Consider the following 19,341-nt stretch of genomic DNA (forward strand, 5'->3'; position numbering starts at 1 on the left):
TCAGACACATTAGTACACTATTGGTAGGGTCATGGATTAGTCCAACCAATCTTTAAAACAATTAGAAATTATGCAAAATTAGTTACCCTCTATTAAGTAGATATCCCCCAAGAAACTGAAGAGGACAAAAAAGTTCAAAAATACTCATAATAGCACTTTTTGTACTCATAAAAACTGGAAATAAGATGGTTGCCCAACAATTGGGAATAATTGAACAAATTGTGGCATGTATTCTATTATGACAAAATTACAAATGTAAGAATTCAGGGAAATGGAATACTTGTGTGATAAACAATAGGACAAATAAGAAAAAATAAGAGAACAATATACAAATTGACACTTTGTGTAAAGCAACATAAAATGAGGACGGAACTCTGAATAAAAATTACAACCAAATTGAACCCTGTTGTCAAATGACACAGATAGACATAGTTGTATTACCAGTCAGTTTTGCTTGATTGTTTTTCTTTCTGTTACCTTTATAGCAGTATTACAGTCTCCACCCCCCCCATCATTAAGCACTCCAAACTCATAGAGACTAAGTTGGATTCTGGCCCAAAAGGATATGTTTCTCTTCTTGGCTCTTTCCAGCAGGTAAAGTTCTTCAGAAAAATATCTAAAATAAAACTTCGATATAGCTTGTGTCTAAGTTTCTCCAAATGTCAATAACAAGGTCTCCAACTCCCACAAGGGACTCAGTGTATATTTGTACTGGATATGGGACAATTTTTATTTCACCCACCACAGAAAAGGCAAAAAAAACAAAGGATTCACAAAAGTTTATGAACAAGTAAAGGAACATAATGTACTCACCTAGTCCATTAGACTCTCCTTGGAAAATAGAAAAGTAGTCAGACAGTGAGGAAAGAGACAAGTCACAAAAATTCAGGGAGAGATTCCAGGAGTAGAGGTAGTCAATAGTGTCAAATGAAGTACAGAAATTAATGGGGATGAAGACTGAGAAAAACCCATCAGATTTCCCAATTAAAAGATCATTAGTAACTTTGGAAAGGACAGTTTCAGTTTAGTGATGAAGGTGGAAACCAGATTTCTAAGAGATGAATAATGAATGAAGAAATGGAGGCAATGGGTGTAGACATTTTTCCTAGCTCTTTGACTGTTTGAGTAAAAGAAGGGAAAATTAAAGGAAGGAGAGAGAGAGAGAGAGAGAGAGAGAGAGAGAGAGAGAGAGAGACAGAGAGAAACAGAGACAGAGACGAAGAGATTGCAATTTGCTAGAAAAAACAGGAGGGGAGGAGTTCAAGAGTATATTTAGTATGGAATGATGGGAAATTCACATGTGTGGTAGATTGCATACATTTTCAGGCTTTTTTAAAAGTATTGATCAGTTTTGCAGATTTTTTTCTCTTTTTTATTTAAAAAAACATTAAATACATGGGATGGTTCTCTGGAGGAAATAGTGGGGAAATATTGGGATAAATTTTAATGATGTAAAAAGAACCCAACAAAATATACAACTTTTTTCTCAAATAAAACTTACCTACCTAGCTGATAGCACCTATGGGAGTCTCAGAACTTTGTAACAGCACTTGTGTTCGACTCTTTGTGACCCCATGAACTTCTGTCCATGTGGTTTTCTTGGTAAAGGCATGGAGTGGTTTGCCATTTCTTTCACCAGAGGATTAGGCAGAGATGAAGTGATTTGCCCAAGAAGTTTCTGACACTGGATTTGGACTTAGGTCTTCCTGATTCTGAATCCTTCACTCCATCCACCACACCATGCAGCTGTATTGTAACATCTAACAAATATAGCACCCAGCAGACTGTATGCTGTTGAAGTCCATTGTGAAGTAGGCCCAGTTGGAGCAATATAACCAGACCAACCCCCAACATTTATATTCCTTCCATATATGCCCAGTTCCCTACATCTATCCATTCTTTCCTATGACTATATACATATATATATATATATATATATATATATATATAGAGAGAGAGAGAGAGAGAGAGAGAGAGAGAGAGAGAGAGATACATCTGGTATTCTATTGCTACTTTTCTTATTGTGTTATTTAATTAAATCAGAGGTTCTTAACCTAGGATCCTTGAGCTTCTTTTTTTAAAATATTTTGATAATTATATTTCAACATGATTGTTTTCTTTGTAATTCTATCTACTTTATGACAATCATTTTAAAAAATTATATTCTTCAAAATGGGCCATGTCAGCAAGGTGGCACAGTGTTTAGAGCACTAGCCCTGGAGTCAGGAGTACCTGAGTTCAAATCTGGCCTCAGACACTTAATATTATCTAGCTATATGACCTTGGGCAAGTCACTCAACTCCATAGCTTTGCAACCCCCCCCAAAATGGGCCATGAACTTCACCAGATTTACCAAGAGATCTGTGACATAAACGCATACAAAAAATTAAGAATCTTTGAATTGTTTTTGATTTTATTAATTATGTCCTTTGATTGACTAATAAAAAAAAGACCCTTTGGTGAAGACTCATTAAATTTTGAGGTGGTATAAAGATGTGAGTCCATAGAGTATCATGAATCTAAATTATCTTTTCTAAAACAATCTATTTGCAATTTGGAGTTAGTGTGTCCCCAGATGCTGGATAGTTTTTATACTTCCAAAACCACAAAGGTTTTTGGCATTATTTTGTTGTATCATCATTTAACAGCAATGAAAAATGAGAATAATATGTATTTCACTGCCTTTAGAAGAGATAGGAGGAAGGAAAATACATTTGCAAACAATATTTTATTTTGCAAATAATTTTAAAATTCTCCATATGGTGCCCAAAGTAATTAAAATCAGATGGAGTAGAATAATATTTTTTCTAATTATGGGCAGATGTAAGAGAGAAATAGTTTTGGAGTTTTTTGGGTAGCAATAAAAGTAAACTAACAAACTCAATCTTGATTCAGGAAATTTTGTTTCTTTGTTTATTTTTTCCAAGTTGGGTCCTTATTATAAAAGGATATGCTATACTTATCACATTGCTCCATTTTGGAACAATATTCCCTTTCAGTATCTCTTGTGTCTAGATCTTTATTGCTCCTTCTCCAATAGTAGAGTTCCTCTATAGAATGAGTTCAATGGGGATCATAGTTCTAGAGTAGGAAGAGTAGGAAAATTATATGTCATCTAGAGTAGTTCTCTTGTTTTTGTTGTGATTCAATCATGTCTGACTCTTCATGATCCCATTTGAGATTTTATTGAAGTGGTTTGCCATTTCTTTCTCCAGTTCATTTATAGATTAGGAAACTGAGGCAAGTGACATGTCCAGATCACACAGTCTGAGGCCAGATTTGAATTCAGTAAATTGAGTTTCTCTCTCCAGTTTGGGCACTTGATCCTCTATTCTACCCAGCAACTCAGCCCTCTTGTTAGGGATGTGCATTGCTCTGGCCAGGACCCTGCTAGTTCAGGTTTGATGTTGTAATGAAATGAAACATTTGCAAATCAACAAATTTTTTTCTTAGCCATAATTTATATAAATAACATTTAATAAGAATACTCTAGAACTTAGCTCAGTATATTTGACTCTCCTCACCTTCATAAGGAAATGGGTCTAGTTAGCAAGGCAATGTGTAATGATTGACAGGACACCTGTCAAGTTTAGAAGGCCCCACCTCCACACAAGGGAGCAAGTATAAGAGAGCAACAAGGAGAAATATAGCCCCTTGGATCAATCAAGTCCTAGGAATAACTTTGCTGCTTTCAGGGAAAAACCAGAATAACTAGTATGGGAAGATGCATTCGGATATTTTTATTCATTTAGAGATGAAGAAACTGGGGATAGAAAAATCAATAACATTCCATAAGTGGGAGTTAGATTCAAACATGTGTTCTGATTCCAAAGTCAAGGTTCATTCCACTGCTGCCTTAATCTGTTGGTCCAGGTGTCCTACATCTTTTTTAGAAAGTCACTAATCTTCTGTCTTTAGAAGGTCACTAAATCACTGTCTCTGGAGATACCACTAAACTAAACCACTAAACTGAGTTCTATGTTGGTAAAATGAGGGTCACTCCAAAGTGTCCATGTCACAGCTGCAAGGCATGAGCGTGGATGGGCTGTGGTTAGAACCAGTTCCTGAAAAGGTCACTGTCATTTACTTATGATCTGTCCTTTCTTATAATCTTAGTCTCAGTTTGCCACTTCCTGCTTAACTCTCCGGATCTTGGCACGCTCTGTAAACTCCTGGTGGGGATTTGACAATCTTACCTCACCCCCAAAATAAAAACAACTTCTACCCTCACCCTGACTCAGACAGTGGAAGTGCTGTTTGCTCCCTGGTAGGTTCACTCTCTTGGGAGACCCAGGGTTGCTGGGCCAAAACACCACACTCCAGCAAGACAATGAGTCCACCATATTAGTTCTTCTAAGTTTCCAAGAATCAAACCATTTATGATTCTCTAGTGGTCTTCCTATTGCGTGGGTTACAGTTTCATTTATTTACTCCTTATTTACTAGTTGTTCCTCTAGGTAGTACAGTAGGCAACCAAGTGGCATAGTAAGTGGCCTGAGGTCAGGAGGAACTGAGTTTAAATAGACACTATGTGACCTTGAGCAAGTCACTTAACTCTGTCTCAGATCCAGGGCTGTCTCCAATCACCCTAATTCATAGGAGTTCCCTGGACTCCAGAAGAGAAGGTGAGACGTATGACTTAGCACAGAACCTCCTCACTTAAATCCAATTCACATGCATTCATGGCTTCACTTCCTTGATGTCATGATCTTCTTCAAAAATGAAGGACAAACATCATCATCATCATCAGTAGAATAGGAGAAAGTGCTGGAACAAAGTTTAAATACAGTTTCAGAGACTATTAGTTGTGTGACCTATGACAGCTTTATTGCTGTCATTTGTTTTTACATTACAAAAATTTTACAGCTTACTTCCATTTCCTGAAAGGTCTCCTGTTGGGAAATAAAATTCTTACTTAAAACTAATAATATAATGATCTAAGTGGCCCAGGAGATAAAGCATTGAGTCCAAAGTCATTTAACCTCTTTTTTTCCTCATTTCCCTCTACTTTAAGATGGAGATCATGATAGCAGCTACATTGCAGGGTTATTGTAAGAATCAAATGAATCATATTTGTAAAACGTTTGGCACATAGTAGATGTTTTCCAAATACTAGTTCTTATTATTTTTATTATTATCTCAGTAGTCACCATTTTTTTTACTTATACAGTTTTAATCAGTCAATTCTTTAGGATTTACTTCCCCCCCCCAAAAAAGGTCTTTGTTAACATATATTTTATAGAGAGATATTATCATTCTCGGGTGTCTCAGTAGTGCCAGTTCCACTAGAGATGACTCCACTTATGGCACCAGTCCCCTACTCCCATTGATGAATTCCTGATGGGAACCTCCATTTGAGGTTCATGCTCAGTCTTAATCTGACTATGTTCCATACTTCTCTGGATCTTCCCACTCTCCCTACCCTTTCAGTTCTGCTTTTATGTGATGAAATACAAGTTTCTTGAGGGCAGGGATACTATTTGTACCCTCATACTTGTACATATGTATATTTCTCTCATATTCTCTCTTTCCCCTCCATCTTTCCTTTTTTTCAGCCCCTCTCAAATGGATCTGTTATTTTTTTAATGCAGAGGTGGAAGGTACTCAGAATGTAAAATATTGTATGTACTTTCAGATGAAGAAAAGAAGAAAAGAAAAAAAACCATTTATTAAGCACATACTAAATGCTAGGCTCTGTATCAAATGATTTTAAAATATTATCTCATTTGATTTTCACATACAGTTCCGGCAATAGCCTGAACTGAGATAATAATAAAAATAGTAAGAACTAGTATTTGGAAAGCATCTACTATGTGCCAAATGTTTTACAAATATGATTCATTTGATTCTTACAATAACTCTGCAATGTAGCTGCTATAATTATGTACATCTGTATATATGTACACTCATATTTGTACCCTCAGCACTTACCAAAGTGTCTAGCACATTTCTCTTTGCCATTGTTCAATCGATTCAGGCTCTCTGATCTAGTTCAGAATTTCTTGGCAAAAATCCTGAGTTGGTTTGCCATTTCCTTCTCTAGTTCATTTTATGGATGAGGGAACTGAGGCTAATTAATAATAATAAGTGACTTGCCCAAGGTCACACAGTAATTATCAGAGGTCAGATTTGAATTCATGAAGAGGAGTCTTTCTGAATGCAAGTTGGTACTCTAACCACTACATCACCTAGCTTCACTGTCTGGTACATAATAAGTGCTTAATCTACTCTTAAAGTCAATAGGGAACCACAAGAGTTTATTGGTTATGGAATGACATGAAGATCAGAACTGTGCTTTATTAAAATTTTGGCAACTGAGAGATAGATTGGAGAGGGGAAGAATGGGGGAAACCTTGATTTGCAAAGGCTATTGCAATTATCCAGGCTATAGGTAATGAGGACCTGAACTAGGGTGGGGCTGTGCGAACAGAAGAAAAAGAAAAGATGCGAGATTTTGTGGCAGTAGAAATTTTGATATTTGCCACCTAATTAGCTATGTGGGGTAACATAGAGTGGAGAACTGAAGATGATCTTGAGATTGTGACCCTGAGTGATTTGAAGGATGATATTATTCTCAATAGTACCAGGGAGGCTAGTGGAGGGTTGGTTTGGGGAAAAATAATGCAGTGATTATTCATGTCTCAAATTTTCAATTCTTTCTTGATTCTTCATTCTTACTAACTCTATATATCAAAACATTTGCTATATATTGTTTCCATCTTCATAAAATTTCTTCACTAATCTTCACTCACACAACCATTATCCTAATTCAAAATTTTACCAATTTTTACCTGGATTATTGCAATAGCTTTCTATTTTTTTTCTGAGCTTTATTTCTCTCTTTTGTTTTTACATTACGAACATTTTGCAGATTACTTCAACTTCCTGAAAGATCTTTTATTGGGAAATAAAATTCTTACTTAAAAACTAATAATATAATGACTCAAGTAAGCTCAGGAATAAAGCGTTGAGTCCAGAGTAGGAAATCCCTGTGATCTGCCTATTCAAATGCTTTTTCAGATACTTATTAGCTGTGTAAACTTGGGTAATTCACTTATGTGTGCTTCAGTTGCCTAAACTATATGTGAAAATCAAATGAGATAATATTTTAAAATCATTTTATACAGAGCCTAGCATTTAGTATGTGCTTAATAAATGTTTTTTTTCTTTTCTTCCTTTCTTCATCTGAAAGTACATACAATATTTTACATTCTGAGTACCTTCCACCTCTGCATTAAAAAATAACAAATCCATTTGAGAGGGGCTGAAAAAAAGGAAAGATGGAGGGGAAAGAGAATGAGAGAGAAAAGAAGGAGAGAGAGAGAAAGACCGACAGAAAGAGAGAGAGGGAGAGAGAGGGAGCTTTCTTTAAATTATCTAAATTCTGCTCTTTAAATCTTCAACTCTATAATTGGACAGTATGTTTCATCATCAGTTCTCTGGAATCATGATCACTGAATTGTTCATAGTTCTTATTTTTTGAAATTGCTTTTGTGTTATTGTATAAATTGTTTAAATTGCTATCTTAGGTTGGGTCATTTACTACTTCATCAATTTATAAAAATTCCCACAATTGTTCATTTTTATATTTATATTATAAAATCAAATATTCTGGTTCTATTTATTTAACTCTGCATCAGTTCATATAATTTTCCATGTCTTTTTGAAATTATCCATTTCCTCATTTCTTATAGAACAATATTGTCCTATAATATTTAAATACCACAATTTATTTAGTCTCACTTGATGGGCATCCCTTTAGTTTCCCAAAGTTTTTGTTTATTTATTTTTGTCCACACAAAAAAAGTTGTTAAAATATTATTGTTACTGAAATGCAAATTAAAACAGTTCTGAGATTCTACTTCACAGCCATCAGAGTGGCAAAGATGGCAAAAATAAGAAAAAGGAAAATGATAAATATGGGAAGAACTGTGGGGTAAAAAAGGAACAGTTATGTACTGTTGGTAAACCTGTGAATAAGTACAACCATTCTGGAAAGCGATTTGAAATAATACACAGAAAGTTACTAAAAAACTGTAATAGCTTCCAAATGGTCTCTCTGCCTCATCACTTCTCTCTCTAAACCATTCATCACAAAGCAAAGAGAACATTGTAAAGTACAGATGCGACTACAACATTCCCCTACCCCCCCCTCCAGGATCTCACCCACTCTCACTTCTATTATCTCAAGAATCAAACACAACATCCTATTTGGCTTTTTAAAGCCTTTCACATTATGGTGCCTTCCCACCTTTCCAGTTTTCTTAAACTTTATTCCCCCCTCTACAATCCAGATACATTGGCCTAGCTGTCCATCTTCAGGTACAACAATCCCTCTTCCCTCTGTTTTTGTACTGGTTATCACCTAGACTTGGAATGTTCTCACTTCTCACCCCTGTATATTGACAAACCTGGCTTCTTTCATAACTCAGTTCCAATGTCACTTTCTGCAGGAAGCCTACCTGATCCCCCCAGTCACTTGATTCTTCCCTTTTAAACTTACCTTCCTCCTCTCCTCTATAATTTGTGTGTATGTATTTATTTAGATGTTGTGTCCCCTCATTAGTATGTAAGCAACTTGTGGGCAAGGGCTGTTTTTATATTTTTGTTTACCCAATACTTAGTACAGTTCTTTTACACAGAGTAAAAAATAAATGCTTATTGGGGTGGCTAGGTGGCCCAGTGGATAAAGCACCGGCCCTGGAGTCAGGAGTACCTGGGTTCAAATCCGGTCTCAGACACTTAATAATTACCTAGCTGTGTGGCCTTGGGCAAGCCACTTAACCCCATTTGCCTTGCCAAAAATCTAAAAAATAAATTAATTAATTAATTAATGCTTATTGAATGATTGACCAATGAAGGTCACAATTCATACATACCTGTTCATTCTGTAATTTTGTCTGGGATTCATTCTTCTCTATCCAAAATGAAAAAGGGAGAGGTAGGGCCTTAACTCATTCTTATTTATCCTCAATTGTCTACTACAATCACAAGGAATCTGAAGGGGGTAGTATGGACTAGATGTGCAGGGGGTAGGGGAGAGTATTTTTCCCAATACCTGGGCAACACCTATTCTGATTGTCTAGATAGCAATTAACTTATAACTACCCTGAAGGCCTGAAACATAATTCAAAACTGGGGAGACTTGAAGTTAACACAGCAATGGGAGGGAAAAGTAGGCGAGTTGGGGAGAATAAGGATGGGTATGACTATGTTACAGACAGAATCTCAGGAAGATTTTGATTACAGGAAGAATAAGATGAAAATGAAAACCATTTTCCTACCTTCCAGTTGTTGATTATTTATCCCTTGGTGTTAGGCCAAGATCCCAAAGTTCTCCAGTCAGACCAATGCTCTTTCTCATGAGGAATAGCATCCTCTACCGAATAATAGGGAAGGAAGAATTTCTCCACAAGTTTAAGAAGAACTTTTGTCATGTTTCTACTGTTATAAAAAGTCAGCCACTACATTTCCCAATCCAAGTAGAAGCAAGAGACCAAAGCAGAACATGTCAGTTCTTTAAGGAAGCTGTTTTTGAAGTATTCATTCCCTGCTTGATAACATTTTTTAAATTCTTGGCTAGTTATAATAAATTAGCAAAGATATCTTGAGACACATGTGTCTACCCTTGGTCATGTCTAAATATACTGCAATTGCTCCAGAACTCTCTCTCCCTGTCTGTCTTATATTAGCACAGGACACGATTAGAAGATGGGAGTAGTCTATGCAAGTGAGCAAATGCTGACTCCAATCCAATTCCAATATACTGGTTTTGGTTATGAAGAAGGAAAAGAGCCTGGTCCCAAATGTACCCTTTCCACCAGTCCCTATATTGATGAAATCTATTTTTCTCCAAGAAGCTTAACCGATCTCCAAAAGTTATTAATAATAATAATGTTTTATTCACATTTGTAATTTCATTGGTATAAAGAGATTCTTGGTAAGGAAATTTGTCTGGGATTCATTCTGCTCTATCCAAAATGAAAAAGAGAGAGATAGGGCCTTAACTCATTCTTATTTACCCTCAGTTGTCTACTATAATCACAAGGAATCAGGAGGGGGTAGCATGGACTAGATGTACAGGGGAAGGGGGAGAGTAGTTTTCCTAATACCATAGTCTTTGCTCAAATATAAGTATACAAAGAAAGAAAAAGATAGACCCTGTGCTTATGGACCTCACAGTCCATAGGAGAGACAACATGAAGATATTTGTGTATAAGCAAGACTTAAATAGAATAAATTGGAGAAAATCAACAGAGGGAAGGCATCAGCATTAAGAGGAAATCAGCAATTAAAAAAAAATTAAAAAGGGATAGCTAGGTGACGCAGAGGATAGAGCACTGGTCCTGGAGTCAGGAAGACCTGAATTCAAATATGGCCTCAGACACTTAATAATTGCCTAGCTGTGTGACCTTGGGCAAATCACTTAACCCTGTTGCCATAAACTTAAAAAAAATTTTTTTAAAAGAGGAAATCAGGAATGATATTGAGAATTTAGCTAAGAGCTGAAGGAAGCCAGAGAAATCAGGAAGCAGATAAGAAGGACATTCCAGACATGAATGAGCCACTAAAAATGCCAAGAGTTGGGAGAAGAAGAAGGGGAGGAAAAGCAAGGAACCCACTGTCTCTGGATCACAATGTACCAGGGTATAAGAAGATATAAAAAGACTAGAAAGGCATATTGTGAAGGTGTTGGAATATCCAACAGATGATTTTTTTATTTGATCCTGGGAGTGATAAGGAAGCCACTGGAATTAATTGAAAAAGGAAATTGTCATGGTCAGATCTGTGATTTTTCAAGATTAATTTGACAGCTGAATGTAGAATGGATTGGAATGGAGATAAATGAAACAAGGTGGATTCATGAGAAAGGAATGAGGTGAGAATGTATTCCAGGAATGAATGACAGCCAGAGAAGAAGCAATAGAGAAAGAACAGAGAATTCAATAAACCGCCAAACTACCACAGACATTTCCTCTTATTTTTACCATATTCTTATCCCATATTCTAGTGTTAGCAGGACAACCTCCTTCTCAATGAATTTCAAAACTTGTGGGCAGGGTGATACAGGAGAAAGGTCATTGGTTATTGGGTCAGGGGACCTAGGCTCAAATACTGTCTCTGGTTCTTAGCTATTTGTAATCAAATCACTTAACCTCTCTTGAGTCTTAGTTTCTTCATTTGTAAAATGAGAGATTTGACAAGATGTCTTTAGGGTCTAGATCACCTCAAGTCTATTTCAACTCTTGATTTAAAAACCTATGTAGAACTAAATTTTAATTGCAATGTATGTTTCTATTCTAATTATATCAAGAACTTCCCTAAAGACTCATTTGCCAGGAAATGACTACTGATATATTTACAATATTAATAGGTTCTTTTTTTTCAAGTAAAATGGTCCTGGGAAAGATCTGAATTAACATTATCAGATTAAAAGAACTATCAAATTAATAAATTCTTTGACTTCCCTGGGGCAAGGGCTAAACAGGACATATCCTATTTATTGCTTTTCCTTTTTCTTGTCCAGAAAGTCAGTCAGTCAATGAACATTTATTAAACATCTACTATGTGACAATCACTGTGCTAAATGCTGGGAATATAAAGAAATACAAAAAGAAGGCTTGTTTCATCACCTCTAATTAAAAACTCAACGTTTGACTCCCCCCTTTCTAGGGGAACCATGGGAACCTCTCTTTGAGACATCAAGCATAATAAAGGTTAGTAAGCCAACAACTTGGTGTTGGCACAACCATTCCATTTTTTAAACCCTTGACACTGTTATGTAATGTTAGATAAAGAGAATGGGAGGGAGAGGAAGGAAAATAAGATATCAATTGCTGGTGTCAAAATAAATGAATAATATTTATTAAGCACTTACTACATGCTAAGTTCTAGGGATAGAAATAGAAAACTCTACTCTCTCGAAGTTTACATTCTAATGGTAAAAAAAACACTTGTGGGAGGAAACTGCAATAGAACAGATGATAAGGTCCAGTGTTCCAGAGGGTGAAGCCCCAAAGCAAATGGAAACAACTGGCTGTTCAGAAGATACAAGAAGGTAAATAGAATGAAGCTCATCTCTGTACCCTTCAAGAAGTGTGTGTCACTCAGTATCTTGTTCATGAAGAGAAAAGCATTTGACTACTCATTTGACTTTGACTTTTGTCAATTACTGATAGACTTAGTGTAACACCAATCTTCCTCCCACTTCCAATGCCCTGGATTTTGAAAAATTACCAGATTTTTATTATAATTGAAGTCCATACATGTAGCATCAGATAAACTTACAAAGAATTGCTTCAAACAAAGAAGAATATTAGGGATATGCTATCCAATAGAAATGTACAAAGAAATATTTAATAAAACTTTCTTTATCAGACAGAAATAATTTGTCTGCTTTACCAAAAATTTAGCACAATTCATAAAGGACAAAGAAGTAAAAAAATGGAATATATAAACAATTCAAATCCTATAGTGTAGAATATATAAAATGTGGTTTCATTTATTGCTTTCTCTTCATATAAAGTGACTTTATGAAATTACAAAACAAAGAAATGGGCTCATTTAAGAGTTGGTACAATTTACATGAAGTTCAAAAAAAGTAACAAAAATGATTAAAGTGTTGTGAAATAGGAACCAGGTTGTTGTCATTTTGGGAGGCCTGAATTATAGGCTACTAGATAGATGTCATTATTCAAGCATATGAAGTTATTCCACAGAAGAGTTATTCCCCTCTAACCCAACAACAGGAAATGAACTTTAATTCCAGCATGAAAAACTTAAGTTAAATGTAAATATAAACTTTTTGACAATGAGAATCACTATAGAAAGATTGTTAAATCTAAACAATTTCTCATGTCTAAGACATTTATCAATCAATCAATAATAAATGTTTATTAAGAGCCTGTGCTAAGAGCTGGGGACACAAAAAAAAGAGACAAATGGCAGTCTCTGATCTCAGGGAGCTTGCAATCTAATGGGAGAGACAACATACAACCCCGGGGGGCCTTGGGCAAGTCACTTAACCCCATTGCCTTGAAAAATCTAAAAAACAAAAACAAAAAAGAATAAAACAGGTATAAAATAGTGGATATTAATTATAGTATAACTTAACTTAATTTAAAATGAAATGCTTTGGAGGAAGAAGCAGGGACAACTAGAGAAGGACAAAATTAGTGCAGATAGTAAGACCTCAGGTATAATGACCTTAAGACCAAGAGGACCAGTCCTATGATTCAACATACCTAAATTCTTCATCTTTTCCTTCATTGGCATGAGAGATCCAAATCACAAGGGTAAAAGAAGGAAACAATCATGTATTAAATATATCCATGTAACAAATCATTGTGCTAAGTATTTTATAACTGCTATTCCATTTTTTCCTAACAATTACCCTATAAGGTACATACTATTATTACCTTCACTTCATAGCCTAGAAAATTGAAACTTATTCAGGGTTACACAGCTAGTGTATGAGACTGAATCTGAATTCACATCTTCTGACTCAAGATCCAGTGCTCTGTGCATTATGGTGTCACCTAGCTACTCTAACAAATATTTAAACAGCAGGGTGATTCATTAACATAACTTTAAATCTTATTTGAGCTTATTGAGAAGATGAAAATTGGTGCTGATGTCAAGAAAGAGAAGAACTATATATATATATAGATATATAGATATATAGATATATAGATATATATAGAGAGAGAGAGAGAGAGAGAGAGAGAGAGAGAGAGAGAAATGTTGTGTAAAATCTGGCCAAAACAAATAAGGAGAGTAAGTACAAAATAGCAAATTTTCCAGGAAATGACATGATATTGAGCCAAAGTGTAGACTGTTGCTTCAGAAAAATATCTGTTATAAATTCTAGTTATTTTGCACTATCACAGGTTCCCTGGAAGAATTCAAACATAATTTCTTCCTAGTACTAAGAATTTCAGTTTAGTCAAAGACTATGGGCTCAGAGAAAGGATAAGTAGGTTTACACCACAGGGAATATGAACCTGTTCATGATCTATTTAAACCTGTAGCTATTAACTTGATCATGGGATCAGGTTATGAGAGAACCAATTCCAACTGATCAAATCTTCTCAATAATGAGGTCCAAGAACATAGAATTGTGGAAATTACTATGGTATTATGCATAATTCATTTGCATTATAAATTATAAAGGGAAAATGTCCTGATATCTTAGATCTAGAGGGTAAAATAGACATTTAAAAAATTCACTGATTACTTCCTGAAAGAGATCCCAAAATGAAAACTTCCAGAAATTTTATATTCTACTACATTCTATTCTAATTCCAGAGTTCCCAGGTAAAGAAGAAAAGGAAATATGATATTAAAACACCAAATGTACCATTTGTGTTCCCCATATAAGATAACAGAATATATATTATACCCATACAAATACACATTTATATATGCATATATAATTTATTTGCATGATTATATGCACATATGCAAGTGTGTACTGTCTGTAAGATAATAATAGCTAAGTTTTTCGAATATCTTTACAATACTATCTTATTTGAACTTCATAAAAACTCTGGGATGTAGGTGCAATTAATATTTCTATTGAACAAATAAGGAAACTGAGATAGACAAAGATTAAATGACTTTTTTCAGGTTCACATGGCTATTATGAGCATGAGGTCAGATTTGAACTCAAATCCAATACATTATATATACATATATATATTTATGTATATATATATGAAATATATTTAGACACATTTACATTAATACAATTAATACACATATGTGTGAATATATGTTGTACTGTTTAGCTGTCTCTTGTAAAATATTTTCATGAGATGCATATGATTTACATATCTACATGGGCTATCTAAACTTTTAGACAAACAGCTTGAGGGCAGGCATGGATAAATATCTCTAAAATCTTATATACCCTTTTCCAATGACAACTGTAATTCTTGCCTGGAGGAGAGCAAGATAAGAGACCACAAGGCTAGAAAATAATGAAAAATGAATCAATAACTTGCTAAAGGAAGCACAAAAACAAGAGGAGGAGGAGGAGAAGAAGAAGAAGAAGAAGAAAAACAGAAGGAAGAGGAGGAGGAGGAGGAAGAGGAAGAGGAAGGAAGGAAGGAAGGAAGGAAGGAAGGAAGGAAGGAAGGAAGGAAGGAAGGTAGGAAGGAAGGGAGGGAGGAAGGAAATAACCCCTTAAAAAAACAAAATAGACCAAATGGTAAAAGAAGAAAAGAACTAAAAAAAACAGAAAAGACCAAAAAAGTCCCCTGAAGAAACAAACTCTTTAAAAAGCAGAATTGGTCAGATGGGAAAATAATACAAAAGCTCATTGAAGAAAATGATTACTTAAAAATTAGTAGACAAGTGAAAGCTAATGACTCCATGAATCATCATGAAACAATAAAACAAGGGAAAAAAGTGTGAAAATAATAAAAAAGAAAATGTGAAATATCTCATCAGAAAAACAACTGACCTGGAAAACAGATCAAGGAGATATAATTTAAGAATTAGTAGACTATCTAAAAACCATGACCAAAAAAAGAACATAAGCATCATATTTCAAAAAATTATAAAGGGGGAAAATGCCCTGATATCTTAGATCAAGAGGGTAAAATAGACATTTAAAAAATCTACTGATTACTTCATGAAAGAGATCCCAAAATGAAAACTTCCAGAAATATTATATTCTGCTATATTCTTTTCTAATTTCAGAGTTCCCAGGTAAAGAAGAAAAGGAAATATGACATCAAAACACCATAAGGTGTCTGAATCAAGAAACCATAAAAAGGTAATTATGAAAGAATAATGATTAAGGGCTCAATAAAGTTAAATTGATTACATTCCTATGTGGGAAAATGATACATATAATTTCTAAAATGTTAACATTATTGAACAGTTAGAAGGATTCTACATAGAGGAGTATGAGTGTGAGTCAATTATTTCCAGATGAATTTTTTTTTTTAAATGAAGGGGTGAGAAAGAGAGATGCATGAGGAGAATGGAGAAGGGAGAGGTAGCATGATGTATTTCATACAATGGAATTTTAGGTTGTATTTCTTGAGAACAGTGATAGACTATAAGTTAAACATGAAAGATTATTTTTTTCCTTCAGAAAAGAAATAATTTAGCTCCCATCTTGTTTGAAAATTCTGTTTTTTTCTTGTATAGACCTTTTTTTAACCATTGTAGAATATGGCATGATTGACACCCATTTTAAATAAAAATTAAATTAGATTAAAAACAAATAACTTGTGTTTGTTATAAGTAAATTTATAATTTTTTCCTTAAAACAAAAGAGGTACAATTAGAACATTTGTTTAATCTCCATTCAAGAAATGTCTCTGGCTCCTGGAGAGAACTAAATATTGTCTTATCAAATGTTTTCCACAATGGCTTACACCAAAAAATCACTATAAAATTCTTGTGGCAAAATTGTGGTTGGTTTCTCAAATTCCAAATTTAAAGACAAACAAAGCTCAGTTTATTCAGCATAGTTGTTAGGCAATCCTAAAATTTTAAGGATCTGTCTTTGTTTATATTCTCTCACTGTTGGGGTAACTTATGCTACCCCTCAAAGACTGCCTATGTCTGTCTATATTCAATTACAGGTCTTTAGATTCCTGATTCAGCTGCATCATCATTTCCAAAAAAAGTCATTTAAAACCAAACAATTTATGTAAAAATGACTCCCTTAGAACTGAGAGGAAACTTTTTTTCTGACCTCCCTGAAATTGATTGAATTTGAATTTGAATTGAAGTGCCACTGAACATAATTTGTAGCTCTTAAAAATTTTTCTTTTTTAGGAGGAAAAATTTCTTTTTCCATCCCCAAAATTTCAATTCTCCCAGGTTACCTTAATGGTAAACAGAGTTTTGAAGCAATTCCCTCAAAGAAACTGGAAGAGACTTAAATTTCCAGTTGGGAAGTTCCAAAAAAAAAGCTAAAGGTCCTAAAACACTGACTAACATGATAATCTTCAAGGTATCTTCAGCTCAATTATCTTTAAGGTATTTTTTTTTAAAAGACACAGAATATGTTCACATTCTTGTTGAATGTCCATAGGCAGTCCACTCTTTAATCTCCAAGGAGGTATCTTACAGTAAACAACCACTTTTTCAAGAGATAATACCAAAAGCATACCAGAAGTATGAAGGTTGATTTAGAATCACCTGCCTCTACTCTGTTCATCTTCGATTACAGTTATCTCTTCCATATTGCACTTTCCCCATAATGGTTTCTAAACATTACAAGTTGGCATAAGAAATTAAATGAGAATTTTTTTTGGGGGGGGGGGAGTTTTGCAGAACCTGCAGAGAACACAGAAAAAAATTTCAAAATTCAGAATGCATAAAATGTATATATCATTTTATATAATATCCACATATTTTTATCTTCTAATACCATAATAATTAAGACTGAATAAAAGGAGGGTCAAAAAATTCTCCATGGATTTTCAAGTTCATGGAGGCACATTGTCCCTAGCCCTTGTGTTGAAGAAGGGATTACTGTAGTTCATTATGTTACAGTCCTACCTACCTGTTTATATCAACTATTCTGGACTGGGCCTGACTCAGGTCAGTCCTCTGGTAGTTTTTTCTATACTGGAACAAATGAGACACTCATGAGTGATTCAACAGTTACAAAAAGGAAACTTATTTAGCCATAGCTGGAGATGGATATTAAAAAGCAATAGGCATGTTGAATCTCAAATGGAGTTTTGCTAATCTAAACCAACTGAGGACCACTCCAGATGGTTTAGCTTAGTAAAGCTCCAATTGAGATTCATCAGCCAAACGTCAGGGAACTCCTTTAGCTCCTCGTGACTGTTTTGTATCCACATGATGGGAAATGATGTCAATTCTCTGAGCCTTTAGCCCCCCAAGTCAACCAAGTTTGAGGAAATGTCTGAAAACATTTTAAGGAAAAACTAGTCTAACACAACATGAGAGAGAGATGAGATTATTGCTCCTATCACAGTTTCACATAAGACATCTCTAAAAATAAATGACAAACTCATTTGTTCAAGCAAATAGCAAACAGAAATCAAAAATGTCAAGTAGGCTATGAGAAAATACACATGAGTGAATAAACTCTTTAGATGGGAGTGAGATGAAATCACAGCTTACTGAAGAGAGAGAGGTCCCAATATGACTGAAAGGGAAATTTCCTGAAGTTTCTGAGTAAAACAAACTCAAAATAAAGAAACATATTAAGGAAATGATTTTTCTACCTCTGTGCCCTCCAAAGTCTATCTCCATTTCCTCTCTTGTCTGGAATCAGTTCCCAAGTCTGCATTTCCTCACTCAAAGCAGAATGAAAAGATGTCTCTTCTCTTCAAAGCTTTCTGACCAAGTCTTCCCCTCACACAGTCATGCAGAATCGCAACAAGCATTCTTTTCACTATTCTAGACTGTGAAAAACTTAAGAATTAGGATCAATGCAATAACAACTATGACTACAGAAGATCATGCTTCCCACCTTTTAAAAAAGAACAAGAAGTATAAATGATAATGATTTTATATATATATATATATATATATAATTTCAGATATGGCCAATGTGTGGATTTCTTTTGTGTGACAATAAGTATTTGTAAAAAGGGAGGAATTTTCTTTTGAGGAGGATGGGAAGTATTAGAGGAGGGGTCAGGGTTAAAGCAATATTAGAAATGAAAGAAAAGAGAAAAAACATCAGTGAATATTTTTTCTAAATAATCAGAAGAGAGTAGATAAAAGTTCATATGTAATTACAAACAAGCATGGAAGTATTACAACTACCATATTAAAGTTGAAATTCAAAAGAAAGTTGGGGGGAATCCATTCTTACTTCAAACCCCCATATCTAACAGAAAAACTTTACAAGGAGAAGAACATCTTTGCTGATTGGTAGATTCACCCAGCATCAATCTTATGATAGAGCAAACTCCTGGATAGAAGGAGAACAAAGGAAAGTGACTACAAACATATCCAAGAAGAGATATGCTGACACAATTTAAATGACTATTGAAGACAGAAGAAGACAGAATTAACATGTCTTCAACTGAGACACTGAAGCTAGTAGGGGTCAATTGAATATGGTACCAAGAGATAACTAAATGTTAACCAGGAGGGTAAGACAATGATAACTGATAAATGAGTGAACCAGGAGAGCGAGACTGTAATTTCCTCCCTCTACCTTTCTCTTCCCTAGAAAAAAGATGACATTTCTAGTGCTAGCCAATCCCTTTACTTTCTCTTCCCATTGTTCCTTTTTAGAACAACTAATGGTACCTGAGTATGAATTGTTTCCTTTTTTTAGTTCAAAAATTTATTTTCAATCTAAATTTGTTAGCCAGTAATAAAATTTTT

Source organism: Macrotis lagotis, chromosome 2, assembly GCF_037893015.1.
Source record: "Macrotis lagotis isolate mMagLag1 chromosome 2, bilby.v1.9.chrom.fasta, whole genome shotgun sequence".
Lineage (NCBI taxonomy): Eukaryota > Metazoa > Chordata > Mammalia > Peramelemorphia > Peramelidae > Macrotis > Macrotis lagotis.